General features: G+C 44.3%; 1 pseudogene; it reads left to right on the plus strand.

Annotated features, from left to right (window-relative positions):
* The first annotated feature begins 2,080 nt into the window (after positions 1-2,080).
* LOC138081874 (sugar phosphate exchanger 3-like) lies at positions 2,081-15,944 on the plus strand (annotated as a pseudogene).
* The last annotated feature ends 478 nt before the right edge of the window (positions 15,945-16,422 follow it).

Below are 16,422 nucleotides of genomic sequence, written 5' to 3' on the forward strand. Positions count from 1 at the left end.
TTAATCACTGGACCGCCAGGGAAGTCCCAAGTATTTCCACTTTTTCAAATGTGTTTTCACCCACACGGCCACTAGAGCACATCACGTACATGCTAAGTTGCTTCAGTTATGTCTGACTCTTCGTGACCCCATGGACTGTAGCCCGCCAGGCTCCTCTGTCCATGGGGTTCTCTAGGCAAGAATACTGGAGTGGATTGCCATGCCCTCCTCCAGGGGATCTTCCTGACACAGGGATTGAACCTGGGTCTATTACATCTCCTGCATTGGCAGGAGGGTACTTTACCACTAATGCTCCCTACAAAGTCATTCAGAGAATCAAGACTTCCCAGTCTTCAGTCTGACCTTTCCCATCCTTCATGTCTCTCTGTTCCCTCACAACGTCAAGCCTATGGTAGATAAAATATACACAGTTTTCTAATCTTCTTCCTTGAGATTTTAACCCAGTAGATCTGGAGTAAAACCCCAAGTTATGTATTTCAAGAAGGGTCCCAGGAGATTCTGAAGTAGCCCATTGGCATATCTACATTTCTGTTCTCTGACTCTACAGATTGGTTATCTGGCTTTATTAACCTACAGGTTCCCACCAACCCACAGTTTCTTCAGAGGATAACTGTCTATGCACAGACCTCTTGGTTGCCTGATATGTAGCTGACCAGGTTCCAGCCACCCATATGCCCCTCCTCACAGCAGGTGATCAGGTGGGTTGAGCACTCCACCCAAGACGGATGGGCCAACAGCCTCAGAGCAGGTGTGTTACAAAGGCTCTGCCTGGTGGTGGTTTGAGGTCTGATCTGAGTTCCTCTCTCTGGCGATCTGGCTGTTAGGGAAAGAGAGGTCAGAAAGTGGTCCAAACAAAAACAGATGGGAAAATACAGACAGGCAGAAATAGGGAGAAAGTTTAAGTCCATTAATGATGGAGCACAAAACTGAAAATGATCGAGCTCCTGTCACTGAGGGACAAAATCATAATCTTTTTGCTCTCATGCTTGGTTCCTGACTCTCCTGTTGTCTATCAGGCCTTTCTTGGATCTCTGTGACCTTTCTGATTCTTAAGGGCCACCTCTATCCCGGCAGTACAGCCACCTTTCTGAGGCTACCTAAGACAGGCTTTGTTCCTTGCAACCAAAAAGCCTCATGAGCTCAGACGTGTGAACGCAGGTGTTAGGCTACCAGTGCTCCAAGGTGATGCTACCACAGAACCCTGGCTGGCTTAACAGCCTAGTGGAGGAAGTCCTGGACAGTCTAAGTGCACCTTGGAGAGTGAAAAAGAAAACATCCCATGGAGAGGAGACAGAGAAGGAAGTGGATGGAATTGTTTATGGCACATGGAGGTTTGAGTTTAAAGATTTGTTGTCTCCAAAGCATTTGGATGAGAGGAAGAGGGAAGGGGATGTGATCAAAGGAGAGACTGGAAAAGTGGACCAGGATCTGAGATGAAGGTCTCTGAATGCCAGGTTAAGGAGAAAAGACTTCATTTTTACGAAGTGCCTTCCTGGGACCAAGTTTTCACATCTTTTCTATACCCGTTTAAAAACATATAAAAACTATAGAAGATCAAATGAAGTACAGAAAAGCTAAGTTAATTATTCTAGTTTAAAATCCCAAAGCTAAACTAATACAGCATTGTAAAGCAATCATACTCCAATTAAACATATATTAAAAAGTAAATAAAACCCAAGAAATGACACAGCCTGATTCCACTTCAGTTTGAGGATGAGCCACTGAAAGTTTCAAGCAGTGGATTAACATTCATGAATATATGAATATGGCCTTATCTGCTTGAAATATAAGCAAAGGAAATGCTTATATTTTAGCTTGTTTTTTGGCATATAAGGCAACCAAGAGCCTCTCAATCATTTTCTAATGGTTTGTTTTCCTAGACCGGTAACTTTGAAAGAGTCCCTTTAAATGGAAACGTTTACTGTTAGCTGGAGAAGCTAACAATATTCCGAAAAAAGGAAGCTTATATGAAATGTTTAGAAAACATGGCTTAATGTGCAAAAGAACTCATTCAGCCCAGAAGCCACTGATTGTACCACAAAGTGCTAGACACTGGCTTGTTCTGCTGATCCCGCTCATAATGACTCGGGATGCGGCCAGTAGCACCGGTACTATAATAACGCTGGTGCTGCTGATCCCAGCTGTCCTTGTTGCCAGAGATCACTCTCCACCAGCTCTGCTTCATTGCATCACTAGCTCTCAATTCAACGTTTGTGGTGGATTCATTTCCCAGGTTTCTATGGAAGACAGGGGGGAAATCAAGACACTGAAATTGAGCTTCATGGGGGAAGGTGTCTCTATTCACTCTAAAATTATCTGCTAAATTGTTGGTATGTTTAAGTAGAGGAGCTTCCCTGATGACTCAGATGATAAAGAATCTGTGTACAATTCAGGAGACCTGGGTTTGATCCCTGGGTTGGGACCGTCCCCTGGAGGAAGGCATGGCAACTCACTCCAGTACTCTTGCCTGGAGAATCCCATGGTCAGAGGAGCCTGGTAGGCTACAGTCCATGGGGTGGCAAAGAGATGAACAGAAGGATCCACAATTTTCATCATATTGAGAGGGTAACGGGCAGGAAGGCCAGGGGTCTCCAAAGGGGGAAATAGGCTGCAAGTGTCAGACATTTTTGTGTCTCTTAGGCAGCAGGAGGAAACAAACTAGCGATATTTTTTTCCTTCTCTATACAAGTTTAAAAGGCAGTTTGTCTTAAAATACTGTGTTGCCATAATGACACCTGGTTTCACCTGAAGTTAATTATTCTCAACCTAGAGATAACCAATGCATTTCTCTTATGGAAATGTTTATCTTAAGCTATGCTAATGTACTGGAGAAGGTGATGGGACCCCACTCCAGTACTCTTGCCTTGGAAATCCCATGGACCAAGGAGCCTGGTGGGCTGCAGTCCATGGGGTCACTAAGAGTCGCACATGACTGAGTGACCTCAATTTCACTTTCACTTTCCACTTTCATGCATTGGAGAAGGCAATGGCATCCCACTCCAGTGTTCTTGCTTGGAGAATCCCAGGGACAGGGGAACCTGGTGGGCTGCCGTCTATGGGGTCGCACAGAGTTGGACACAACTGAAGCGACTTAGCAGAGAGCAGAGCAGAGCATGCTAAGGTACTATACATTTACCCCAAAATCTGTCTTCAAGTCAATTCCACCTCTTGGCTCAGAACCTACTTGACAAACCAGTATGTTATACTCAGATATTGTTTACTATTTGCTTTCATGCATTGGAGAAGGAAATGGCAACCCACTCCAGTATTCTTGCCTGGAGAATCCCATGGATGGGGGAGCCTGGTGGGCTGCCGTCTATGGGGTCGCACAGAGTCGGACACGACTGAAGCGACTTAGCAGCAGCAGCAGCAATCTATGTAAATGAAATTATTTGTATGGTGATCTGCCCTTCTTCAAGATTCAAGTTAATCATTTTATGGCCCAGGATGAACCATTTGGTGCCAAGATTATCCCAAAATGAATCTTATGGATGAGGGGCCTGGTGCCATTCTGAGTTTTAAGACATTCCTTTCTTTTATTAACAGACTCCTAGTGACTACATAACATCCCGCTGAAGACTAGCAGGGGGTACTCTTTCTGCCCCCTTCTGATGCCTATGTCAGAAGCTTTCTCTATCTCCTTTATACTTTAATAAAACTTGATTACACAAAAGCTCTGAGCGATCAAGCCTTGTCTCTGGCCCCGGATTGAATTCTTCTCCTCTGGGGGCCAAGAATCCCGGCGTCTTTGCGTGATTCAGTGACAACCTTTCAATATTCTCACTGGTGTCTGCAACTAAGAAGCTGGAATCTATTAAATTAAATAAAGAAAATAACACCAACAATCATCAGATCTGCCTGAATATTGTTTTGCAGAACTACTGCATTCTGGAAAAACCCATCAGTGCTGAGGAGGAGAGCTGAGAATACAGCATGATTCATGTTATACGTGTTGCTTGCCATACATCACTTGCATATCATAGCTAAAGTGTGGGTAAGGAAAGATAGTGTAACATAAAATATCTTTCTGATAAAATGAATACAAATTTTAAACTTCTTCAATGCTAATATAGAAATATATTAATAATCTATGGTAGGACTTCCCTGGTGGCTCAGACGGTTAAGCGTCTGTCTACAATGTGGGAGACCTGGGTTCGATCCCTGGGTTGGGAAGATCCCCTGGAGAAGGAAATGGCAATCCACTCCAGTACTATTGCCTGGAAAATCCCATGGACAGAGAAGCCTGATAGGCTACATTCCATGGGGTCGCAAAGAGTCGGATACGACTGAGCAACTTCACTTTCACATTCTATGGTAATATAATGAAAATGAATATTCTCAAAGTAAAAATTTAAACTGTAGAGTTCTTTTGCATTTCAAGTATATTTAGATTCTGGGTTGCATGTTGATGTACAGATTGAGAATTGTATTCATTCTCCTCTTCTTTGTATTAGGGAGTAAAATCTTCAGATTTTAGAGGAGCACATGGCTGCCCAGAGGGGGACTCCTTTTCCCGGGCTTCCTTGCAGCAAGGCATGCCCACGTGGCTAAGTTCTGGCCAATGAAATATGAACGGAAGTGATGCTCCTGGTCGCTTTCCTTCTCACTTCTCTTTCCTATTGGCTAGAAACTGGCAACTTTGGAAATAGTTTAAAGTGAATGTAGCTCAGTCATGGAGTCTTTGTGACCTCATGGACTATACAGTCCATGGAATTTTCGAGGCCAGAATACTGGAGTGAGGGGCTGTTCCCTTCTCCCGGGGATCTTCCCAACCCAGGGATCGAACCCAGGTCTCCCACATTGCAGGCAGATTCTTTACGAGCTGAGCCACAAGGGAAGTCAAAGAATACTGGCGTGGGTAACCTATCACTTCTCCAGGGGATCTTCCCGACCCAAGAATTGAACCAGGGTCTTCTGCTTTGCAAGTGGTTTCTTTACCAGCTAAGCTATCAGGGAAGCATGATAATTTCCTTGTACCCAAAGGTACCCTTGATTGTTTCATGAAAGAAAGAAAGTGAAGTCGTTCAGTCATGTCTGACTCTTTGCGACCCCATGGACTAGAGCCTACCAGGCTCCGCCCTCCATGGGATTCTCCAGGCAAGAGTACTGGAGTTCTTTTTTAATCTAGTTTATTTTTTGAGTTTCCTTATAAGAAGCCTGGACTTCCCTGGTGGCTCAGACAGTAAAGAATCGGGAAGCCTGAAAAGTGGGAGACCTGGTTTTGATCCCTGGGTTGGGAAGATCCTCTGCAGGAGGATATGGCAACCCACCCTAGTATTCTTGCTTGAAGAATCCCCATGGACAGAGGAGCCTGGTGGGCTACAGTTCATGCATTCACAAAGAGTCAGACATGATTGAGAGACTAAGCACTTTAAGAAGCTTAATCTACATCCTCATGAATATATGTATTATGTGTGTATATTCAGAAACTATATAGAGTTCTCACCAGAAACACTGAATTATCTTTCATTTAATAACTGAAGAAAAACTGTTCTCCAACTGTGCTCTCAGAATATTATTATGCATACTCAGTAGGCTTTCATATTATTTAGATTAAGTTAACTTTTAGACTGAATTTACTGTTAAAGTGAATGGAGTATTTAGCCTTTGCAAATATGGGTAATGAAGACAATGCCCCAGTCTATAAACTATTTTTTGAGGATAAATATAAATTATATCACTGGTTCATGAAACAACTAGTTACCATTTGGCAAATTTTTACATCAAAGACTAAAATTATGGGTCATAATTTTAAGTTGAAATATTGATAATTCAAGTGCAATTTGCAAATTTGGCTCTTATAAATGAATATAATGAAAATGAGGTGAGGCTGCAAACTTGCTTCTATTCCATTGTAAACTGAGTAATAGAACTGGTTCTCAGCCTTGGCACATCACCTGAGGAATTTTTTTTAAGTCTTTGCCCACAGGGTCCATCCCAGCGAATCTGGTTTAATTGGTCTGGGATTAGACTTCAGCAATGGTATTTTCGAGAAGTCCTAGATAATCCCAATGGGCTTCCCTGGTGGCTCAGATGGTAAAAAGTCTGCCTGCAATGCAGGAGACACAGGATAGATCCCGGGGTTAGGAAGATCCCCTGGAGAAGGAAATGGCAACTGACTCCAGTATTCTTGCCTGGAGAATCCTGTGGATGGAGGAGCCTGACAGGCTACAGTCCATGGGGTCGCAAAGAGTCAGACAGGACTGAGTGACTAAATATAGCACACACAGGTAATTTCAAAGTGTAGCCAGCACTGAGAATACTGCTTTAATATAATAGTTAATTCTGAAAACTTTGGGGCACTCTTGGTTTCTAGGCACAGGTCTTATTCTAGAAATAAAACACTAACCAAATTCCAACCCGATTTAATATGATGAGTTGAATTCTTCTGTCAGTCACACAGACTTGTCTGCTTCCTCTGCTAACAAATAAATGGGCCCAACATTTGAGTTACTGGAGCATTTAGCTCTCGTCAACTCCCGGATGGTGACTAGTTAAGACATAATCAGTCATCAGAAAAATTGTAAAAGTATTTTGGCTTTTTGGTAAACTGCCTATCCCAAGGTCAGTCAGAATACAGTATCTCTAAGTTTTGCTCTAGTTGGCTTTCTCTCAGCATCTGAACTGTCATCAAAATAAACCTGACTTAAGCCCATGAATGATTTCCTCTGTCCTTGCACCACAATACAACAGATGGGAGAGATTACAGCAGGAGAAACCTCTACAGACTGCAGGTCTTGTGATCAGACACACAAAACAGCCTGGCTTTCCCTTTTTGACACAGATCATGACTATTATTTTAAGCAACTGAATACAAATATAGTGTTTGGTTTGAAACCTTATTGTGTAACTGACATGAAAGAGACCTTTACCATTCTTTTATGTCACACAAGTCATTCTTTCCAAGTTGCACGTCCAGCAGATTGTCTGGAAGTCCCCCGTGGGGAAAAAGGGGAACTAGCAGAAGGGAGGGTGCAGGAGGTCTGTCTGGGACGTTGTTTTTGGAACCACATCCACCCCCAACCCAAATAGAATTTCAAAGCTGTCTCATCTCCTTCCTGGGGTGGGTGTTTCCTCACCTTCATCCGGCCTTTCCCCTCACAGTCAATACCAAGCTATGGCAATAAATTGGGAATTTACATAGGTAGAGAAAGGACAGATTTCACTGCGCTTTGAAATGGTGACCGTATTAGTAAGAGAAAGTTTTGTTTGTCCTTTAGAAGTTCCACTCTGAGGATGTACCTAAGAATACACTGTCCTTTATCCTGCCTTATTCAGAACTCTAAGGATGTGAATTACTCTGTCCACTTTTCTCTGTTTTAGCTTCACTAAGGGGGCATCTTGAAGAAGTCAAATGACCCCAAGGAATGAAAAAGGACTGAATAATGGAGGAAATAGAAGGAGAGAGGAAAGTGGAAGACAGAGAAGGGAGACCGGAAGGAAGAGACCCCCTTATGCCCATGGGAATTAGATTCTATATGGGTTGATAAATGTCTTGAAAGGCAAAGTAAAGAACTGTTTTCACTGTCCTTTAGAAATTGTATGTGTACTTGAAGGGATAATGTTATTTTTTTTTCTGGGAGTGGGTCATACCTTCCTGACTTCTCAGATATTAAGGAGAGGGGTAAGGGGGCACCCAGCAAGTCTGAGGGATTATGACAATTTGAAATCTGGTCCACATAAGGTCAGAAGCAAAGGGAAGGTCCTATACAAGAGAGTGAGACAGGATGTTCTGGACCTTGCCCAAAACTAGGTGCATGCAGTTCAGAATCTGATACAGAGCAGGGCAACCATAGAGAAGATGTAAATATGATCTAGACGTTCACCCTAACATGATATAAATATGAAGAGTTCCATCAGCGAATATATAGCTTAACCTCCTGGCCATCACTTGCATGCATAGTTGCAATTACAGTGATTTTTAATTTTCTCACAGCATATTTATGTTTTACAGTTTCAACTTATTATATCTTTCTTCTTCTTTCCTTTCACTCTTTGAAATGAAGCAATGAACAACTTTATGCAAATATCATTTGCTATTTATCAAGTTAGATTGATTATCCACTCTAAATTCATCCATTATCCAGAACAGCAATGAAAAATTTTCCCCTGTGAGAAGATGCCTGCTAATTTAGCTACATGTATTCTTCCAACCAGTCTGAATGGAGAATCATATGTATCTTTTTAACCTCCCTCTATTGCAATAGACGTTCAACTAGGCTATAATTGCTTGATTTAATGTTGGTAATTTAATGGCACCAAGGGCTTCCCAGGTGGCGCTAGTGGGAAAGAACCTGCCTACCAATCAAACCCAGGTTTGATCCCTGGGTTGGAAAGATCCCCTGGAGAAGGAAATGGCTACCTACTCAGTACTCTTGCCTAGAAAATCCCACGGATGGAGAAGCCTGGTAGGCTGCAGTCCATGGGGTCACTAAGAGTCGGACACGGCTGAGTGACTTCACTTTCACTTTTCACTTTCATTTGGGGCTTACCTGGTGGCTCAGAGGTTAAAGCGTCTGCCTCCAATGCGGGAGACCTGGGTTCGATCCCTGGGTCAGGAAGATCCCCTGGAGAAGGAAATGGCAACCCACTCCAATATTCTTGCCTGGAGAACCCCATGGACGGAGGAGCCTGGTAGGCTACAGTCCACGGGGTGGCAGAGTCGGACACGACTGAGCGACTTCACCACCACCATTTCACTTTCATGCATTGGAGAAGGAAATGGCAACCCACTCCAGTGTTCTTGCCTGGAGAATCCCAGGGATGGAAGAGCCTGGTAGGCTACAGTCCACGGGGTCGCACAGAGTCGGACACGACTGGAGAGACTTAGCAGCAGCAGCAGCCAATATTCTTGTCTGGAGAATCCTAAGGACAGAGTAGCCTGGTGGATTACAGTCCATTAGGTTGCAAAGAGACGGACATGACTGAATCGATTTAGCAGGCACCGCAGAGTAAAGATGTAAATTACCCAAAGGAATTCTTAAACTGCAGGCTTTGCAGAGTTCAAGTCTAAGAGTTGTAATTTAATAGCTTTATGACCTGAAAGATAAGAATTATCATTAAATGCAGCTGGGATTTATTGACATTTCTTTAAGAACAAAAATTTTCAAAACGTTTCAAATTCTGAAGTTCAAGAACGCTGGGTAGTTCAGCTCTGTAATTTCTATAATCCCCAGCAGGTGGCAGTATTGCTTTCTGTTATCATCCCAGAGAAGCCAGAAGAATCTGGAATTCAGAGCACAGGAGGATGGGTTAACCTTGGACAGAAATTTTCAAATTAAGGAATTAGGATTTTTTTTTTTCACTAACCAAAAAGAACCCAAGTTTCTGTCCACCTGGGAAGCCCCAAATACAGAGAGTGTGCATGACCTAATTGAATTCTTGATTTGAATATGATTTGGCTCTACTGAACTTGTCACTTTTCTGAACCTCTGTCTTTATTTTATTTAAGAAACATTACCTACATTACTGATAAGACAACTAATAAGAAATAGAAGGGAATGGCAACCCACTCCAGTACTCTTGTCTAGAAAATTCCATGGATGGAGGAGCCTGGTAGGCTACAGTCCAAGGGGTCGCCAAGAGTCGGACACAGCTGACCAACTTCACTTCTTCAAGAAATAGAAAAGGATCACAACTAGACAGACTGTGTAGGCATACTACATGCTCTGTATGGTCTCCAAAAGTTCTAGAAATAAATGACATTGTCTGCTGCACTAAAAGGTCTTGTGGGTTGGCAGAACCGAGGCACTAGCTTTTAAGGAACTTTTCTGCTCCACTAAAAAAGCACTGAGCTCCCTTGAGCCATCCACTTGCCTCTGCATCGTGATTCCCTAGTCCCCAGTCTGTGAAATCGAAGTTTATGCCTTGTGAAATTGGGGCTGATAACTGGCAAGGATTACTCATTCAGCCCTTCCTTCAATAAACATTAAGCCCCTAACAAGTTGGGGAGGGTTTGTTCCTAATATGCCTACATTCCTTTGGTTCAAAACTCTATTTTTCTTCTTCCCTCTTTGGCTTCTTTGGGTTATTTTATATCTTATGTTGACTCCCTTGGAGGTGAGATTACTGACTTCCACTTTAATATGTGTGTGTGTGTGTGTGTGTGTGTCTGTATGTGGGTGTGTGCACACACCCGCTAAGTCACTTTGGTTGTGTCTGACTCTTTGTGACCCCATGGACTGAAGCCCACCAGGTTCCTCTGTTCATGGCATTTTTCAGGCAAGAGTACTGGAGTGAGTTGCCATGCCCTCCTCCAGGGCATCTTCCCAACCCAGGGGTCAAACCCACATCTCTTTATGTCTCTGCATTGCAGGCAGATTCTTTACCACTAGGGTAACCTGGGAAGGCCTCCACTTCAATATAGTCCCCCATTTTTCCTTAATCTTCTCTTTTACTTTCTTCCCTGACCTTTCCCATGCTATACAGTATATTTATTTTGTTGTTGCCACAGTAAATAATTAAGGACAGATGCAATTTTTAATTATTTGAAGGGATGGGTTTAGGAAGCAGAAAATTTAAACCTCTGGGTGTATCAGTTATCTACTGTCGAGTGACACATCACCCCCAAATGTAGTGATTTACAACAAAGTAGCTATTCTCTAAAAATTTCTATGGGTCATGAACCTCGCTGTGACTTAGCTGGGCCCTCTCTTTTGGGGATTCTCACGGCTGCAGTAAACACGTTCATTCATCTCAAGTCTCCACCAGGGGAGGGTCTGTTTCAGGCTCACTCATGTCGGGGTTGGTAGTTTTCAGTCCATCACACGTCATTGTTGGAAGGCCTCAGCTCCTCACTGGCTTGTTGGCTGGAGATCACCCTCAGTTCCTTGCCATGCAGGCCTCTCTAGAGGGCAGTTCATACACTGGCAGTTGGTTTCCATTCAGAGCACAAGCAAGAGAGAGTGAGCAAGAGGGAAGACACAGTCTCTTATAAGCTCATCTCAGAAGTGATATAACCATCACTTTTTTGTTTTAGTTCTTTTCTTTAAAAAAAAAATGTTTATTTTTATATATTTATTTATTTATTTGACCATTCTGGGTCTTACTTGTGGCATGTGGGATCTTCTATCTTCTCTTTGGCATTTCCAAGCAGAAGCATTAGATTACTTTTATTTCACATATATCCACAGATGTTTGTGGACCAATGCCTGGTGGCTCAGATGGTAAAGAATCTGCCTGCAATTTGGGAGACCTGGGTTCGATCCCTGGGTTGGGATGATCCCCTGGAGGAGAGCGTGGCAACACGCTCCAGTGTTCTGGCCTGGAGAATTCCATGGACAGAGCCCGGCAGGCTACAGTCCATGGGGTCACAAAGAGTCAGACACACTGAGTGGCTTTCACTTTTTCAAAGATGTTTGTACAACATACAGTGACCACTTCTGACGCTTATAGCACTTTTTCCCCCAGTGGCCCAAAGAAAAAAGGTTAGTGACACACATGTATCACCACGGCAACACATGTAACACACGTTACACGTGTTACCCATGTAACACTGTAGCTCTGGGTGGAGCCCTAAAGACAGAGGGTTGGGTTGCCTGCACGGCAACCGCCCTGCTAAGTCACTGCAGGAGGGTGATGGAGAGGCCATGGGAACTGTCGTGGGCAGAGGCCCCCACTCACCACAATCAGATGACTTACTTAGAAAAAACTTGATTTTGAGGACCCAGAGCTGTTCGGGGATTTTTTTTTTTTTTTCCCCAATGTAGGCTATTACAGTGGAATAAAACTTTGCTCTTTACCAAATCTTAAGCCAGTATTTTACTTGCATGGTTCTTAATACAAATTTTTGTTGCGGCTTGTGAGATCTAGTTCCACAATCAGGGATTGAACCCAGGCCCCCTGCATGGGGAGCTCAGAGCCTTAGCCACTGGGCCACCAGGGATGTCCCTACCCCTCACTTTTGCTGTAGGCTCTGTGCCGAAAGCAGGCCACTGGATCTGGTTCAGTCAAGGGGAAAGGACTGCACAAGGCTGTGAGGATCCAAAGGTAAGGTTCCCCGGGGCCACCTTAGAATTCAAGGAGATTAGGATGGGGACGTTTGAGAAATTGTTTTAAGAGAGAAATTTGCTTATTTCTGGGCTTCCCTGGTAGCTCAGCTGGTAAAGAATCTGCCTGCAATGCAGGAGACCCTGGTTTGATTCCTGGGTCCGGAAGATCCCCTGGAGAAGGGATAGGCTAACCACTCCAGTACTCTTGGGCTTCTCTGGTGGCTCAGATAGTCAAGAATCCACCTGCAATGCGGGGGACCTGGGTTCGATCCTTGAGTCGGGAAGATCCCCTGGGGGAAGGCATGGCAATCCACTTCGGTACTCTTGCCTGGAGAATCCCCATGGACAAAGAAGCCTGGCAGACCACAGTCCATGGGGTATGTGAAGGTAAAGTTCTCTGGGGCCATCTTAGAATTCTGCCTGGTGCCTAGCACATGCTATATGATGACTAAGAATAAAGGAAATTAGGGGAAACCCTGGCCGTGGCGGCCCAGGTGAGGTGGCGGGCAGGAGTGGAGGGGTTGTGGGCAAGGCTGACCCAGTGGAGCAAGCAGAGCGGCTGGCCAGAGCGCGATTACTACTGCAGATCTCCGGTGCACAAGCGGCAAAAGAAGAACTAATATAAACCATCCATTATCCAGACTTTAAAGTCACGGTGAGAAGGAAGGTCAGGAGGCACACGGCCTGGCCAAGTATTTTTCCGAGAGGAACTCTGCTCTCCCAGTTCAGCCATCACCACATGGTCACATCCCTGCTCACCTTCTTCAGTTATTCCGTTGTGCCATGCATTGAGAAAAACATTTAGCAAGGTCAAAGTCAATATCTCTAAGCAGTGGACCCCAGGTGCTTTTAACAAGTCCGTTGAGCTGCCTGTGGAGATCTGGAGCAGCAACCGTGTGTTTCCCAGTGCAGAGAAAGTACTCAGAACACTGGACACCATTTTCCTCTTCTCCTGTGCCATAGACTTTCTCATCAGTGGTATCTCGCCGATCAGCTGAATTTGTGATGGGTTCTATCTTGTGGCATGTGCTTTTCCGCATTAGCGGTGTTCATCTTTGGCACTCTCACGGAACGGCTGCATTTCTACAACAAGGGGCTATTCTGCAGCCTGGGGATCATTGAACGGCCTGCTGCTGTCCACCAGCTGGCCCCGCATGGCTTTTGTTACCAGCAACTGGTTTGGGAAAGCTGGAGTTGTTTTTGGTCTCTGGAGTGCCAGTGCCTCAGTGGGCAATACTTTGGGAGCATGTCTACCTCCTTCCGTTCTGCGGTATGGTTATGAGCGTTCCTGGTGATGCTGGCTGTGCAGTTTGCCGGTGGGACCATCATGTTCTTTGGACTCCTGGTGTCACTAGAAGAAATTGGTTTCCCAGGTATCGAGACAGAAAATTTTGAAGAAAACTCACACAGGTCATGAATTAATGGTGCTGAAAATGAAGAAGAAGCTGAGCCTAATTATTTAATCCAAGAAGGCAATATTGTAACCCAAGTCAAGGCAATAAGCTTCTACCAGGCTTGTTGCCTTCCTGGAGTCATAGTGTATTCACTAGCCTATGGGTGCTTCAAAGTAAAAGTCGCTCAGTCATGTCCGACTCTGTGGGACCCCATGGACTAATTCTGCAGGCCAGAATACTTGAGTGGGTAGCTGTTTCCTTCTCTAGGGGATCCTCCCAACTCAGGGATTGAACCCAGGTCTCCCACATGGCCGGCAGATTCTTTACCAGCTGAGCCACCAGGGAAGCCTAAGAATATTGGAGGGGTAGCCTATCCCTTCTCCAGGGGATCTTCCTAACCCAGGAATCGAACCGGGGTTTTCTGCATTGCAGACAGATTCTTCACCAGCTGAGCTACCAGGGAAGCCCTTGAAGTTAATGAATTACTCCTTCTGATTGCCCTTTTATCTGAGTATCAACTTCAAATGGAAGGAGGCCGAAGCTGACCAGCTGGCCATTTGATAAGATGTTGGAGGAATTATAGATGGAATTTTGCAAGGCTTCATCTCTGATGTGTTACAGAAAAGAGCACTGCTGTTAGCTCTCAGTCTGCTTCTGTTCTTTCGGTCCCTCCATGGACACAATCGTTCTCCAAATGATAAGTCCTTCAATGCACTTGTCACAGGATTTTTTATTAGTGGACCTTCTAATATAATTCAGTTCAGTTCAGTTCAGTTCAGTTGCTCAGTTCTGTTCGACTCTTTGCGATCCCATGGACTGCAGCACGCCAGGCCTCCCTGTCCATCACCAACTCCCGAAGTTTACTCAAACGCATGTTCACTGAGTCGATGATGCCATCCAACCGTCTCATCTTCTGTTGTCCGCTTCTCCTCCTGCCTTCAATCTTTCCCAGCATCAGGGTATTTTCTAATGAGTCAGTTCTTTGCGTCAGGTGGCCAAAGTATTGGAGTTTCAGCTTCAGGATCAGTCCTTCCAATGAACAACCAGGACTGATCTCCTTTAGGATAGACTGGTTGGATCTCCTTGCAGTTCAAGGGACTCTCAAGAGTCTTCTCCAAAACCATAGTTCAAAAGCATCAATTCTTTGGCACTCAGCCTTCTTCACAGTTCAACTCTCACATCCATACGTGACCACTGGAAAAACCATAGCCTTGACTAGATGGACCTTTGTTGGCAAAGTAATGTCTCTGCTTTTGAATATTCTGTCTAGGTTGGTTATAACTTTCCTTCCAAGGAGCAAGCATCTTTTAATTTCATGGCTGCAATCACCATCTGCAGTGATTTTGGAGCTCCCCAAAATAAAGTCACCCACTGTTTCCACTGTCTCCCCATATATTTGCCATGAAGTAATGGGACCAGATGCCATGATTTTAGTTTTATGAATGTTGAGCTTTAAGCCAACTTTTTCACTCTCCTCTTTCACTTTCATCAAGAGGCTCTTTAGTTCTTTTTTACGTTCTGCCATAAGGGTGATGTCATCTGCATATCTGAGGTTATTGATAATTCTCCCAGCAATCTTGATTCCAGCTTGTGCTTCCTCCAGCCCAGGATTTCTCATGATGTGCTCTGCATATAAGTTAAATAAGCAGGGTGAAAATATACAGCCTTGATGCACTCCTTTCCCTATTTGGAATCAGTCTGTTGTTCCATGTCCAGTTCTGACTGTTGCTTCCTGACCTGCATACAGATTCCTTCAGAAGGCAGGTCAGGTGGTCTGGTATTGCCATCTCTCTCAGAATTTCCCACAGTTTATTGTGATCCACACAGTCAAAGGCTTTGGCATAGTCAATACAGCAGAAGGAGATGTTTTTCTGGAACTCTCTTGCTTTTTCCATGATCTGGCAGATGCTGGCAATTTGATCTCTGGTTTCTCTGCCTTTTCTAAATCCAGCTTGAATAGCTGAAAGTTCACAGTTCTCATACTATTGAAGCCTGGCTTGGAGAATTTTGAGCATTGCTTTACTAGGGTGTGAGATGAGTGCAATTGTGTGGTAGTCTAAGCATTCTTTGGCATTGCCTTTCTTTGGAATTGGAATGAAAGCTGACATTTTCCAGTCCTGTGGCCACTGCTGAGTTTTCCAAATTTCCTGGCATATTGAGTGCAGCACTTTCATAGCATCATCTTTCAGGATTTGAAACAGCTCAACTGGAATTCCATCACCTCCACTAGCTTTGTTTGTAGTGATGCTTCCTAAGGTCCGCTTGACTTTGCATCTAAGATTTTTAGCTTCACTATTTCTGTGAACCTTGGTCGTCAGGAGCTGATCCAAGCGAGCAATGAGGCTTTGGCGATAGTCACTGGAATGGTTGATGGAACTGGGAGCATTGGAGCTGCCATGGGCCAGTATTTAGTGTCTTTGATCCAGGACAACCTAAGATGGATGTGGGTGTTCTACTTTTTCATTAGTATGACAATTTGCACAATTCTGTTTATTTCACCATTAATAGTGAGGGAAATATGCTGTCTTACGTAAAGACAACAAGCTCGCGTTTTGACTGAGTGACTGGTGCCCACAGAAAAACAAGAATAACAGGAGACCCATCAGGACTATTATTTAATTGACCCTGTTTTGGGTTTGTCTTAAGAACTCCAGCGTAACCTCAGATTGCCGAGCCTCTTTCAGCAGGGTCAGCCCCCTGGAGATGCTGAGCAGAGCGAAGGCTGTGTTGTTTTTTCTACCCTGCAGGAATTATTGTTAATGATTTTTATTCATCTCCTTTGTTTCATGACTGTACTGAATGGAGCCTATGAATCTGCTGGCAACTCTGCTGGCCTGTGGAGGTTCATCCCTTTAACCATAAATGCTTTTTTAGACCTTGACCCCTGTTCTCCAGCCTGGAAAGCCGAGTGACCTGAAGCAGTCGTGCCTGGTTGGTAGCAACGACTCGCTCCATGAATAGAAAGGATCATTGCATTTTGCTTCAGTCACGAGTTTACAGACAGCAGTGCATCTCTGAAGCATCAAATCCTGGTCCAG

This window comes from Capricornis sumatraensis, chromosome 7 (assembly GCF_032405125.1).
Source record: "Capricornis sumatraensis isolate serow.1 chromosome 7, serow.2, whole genome shotgun sequence".
NCBI lineage: Eukaryota > Metazoa > Chordata > Mammalia > Artiodactyla > Bovidae > Capricornis > Capricornis sumatraensis.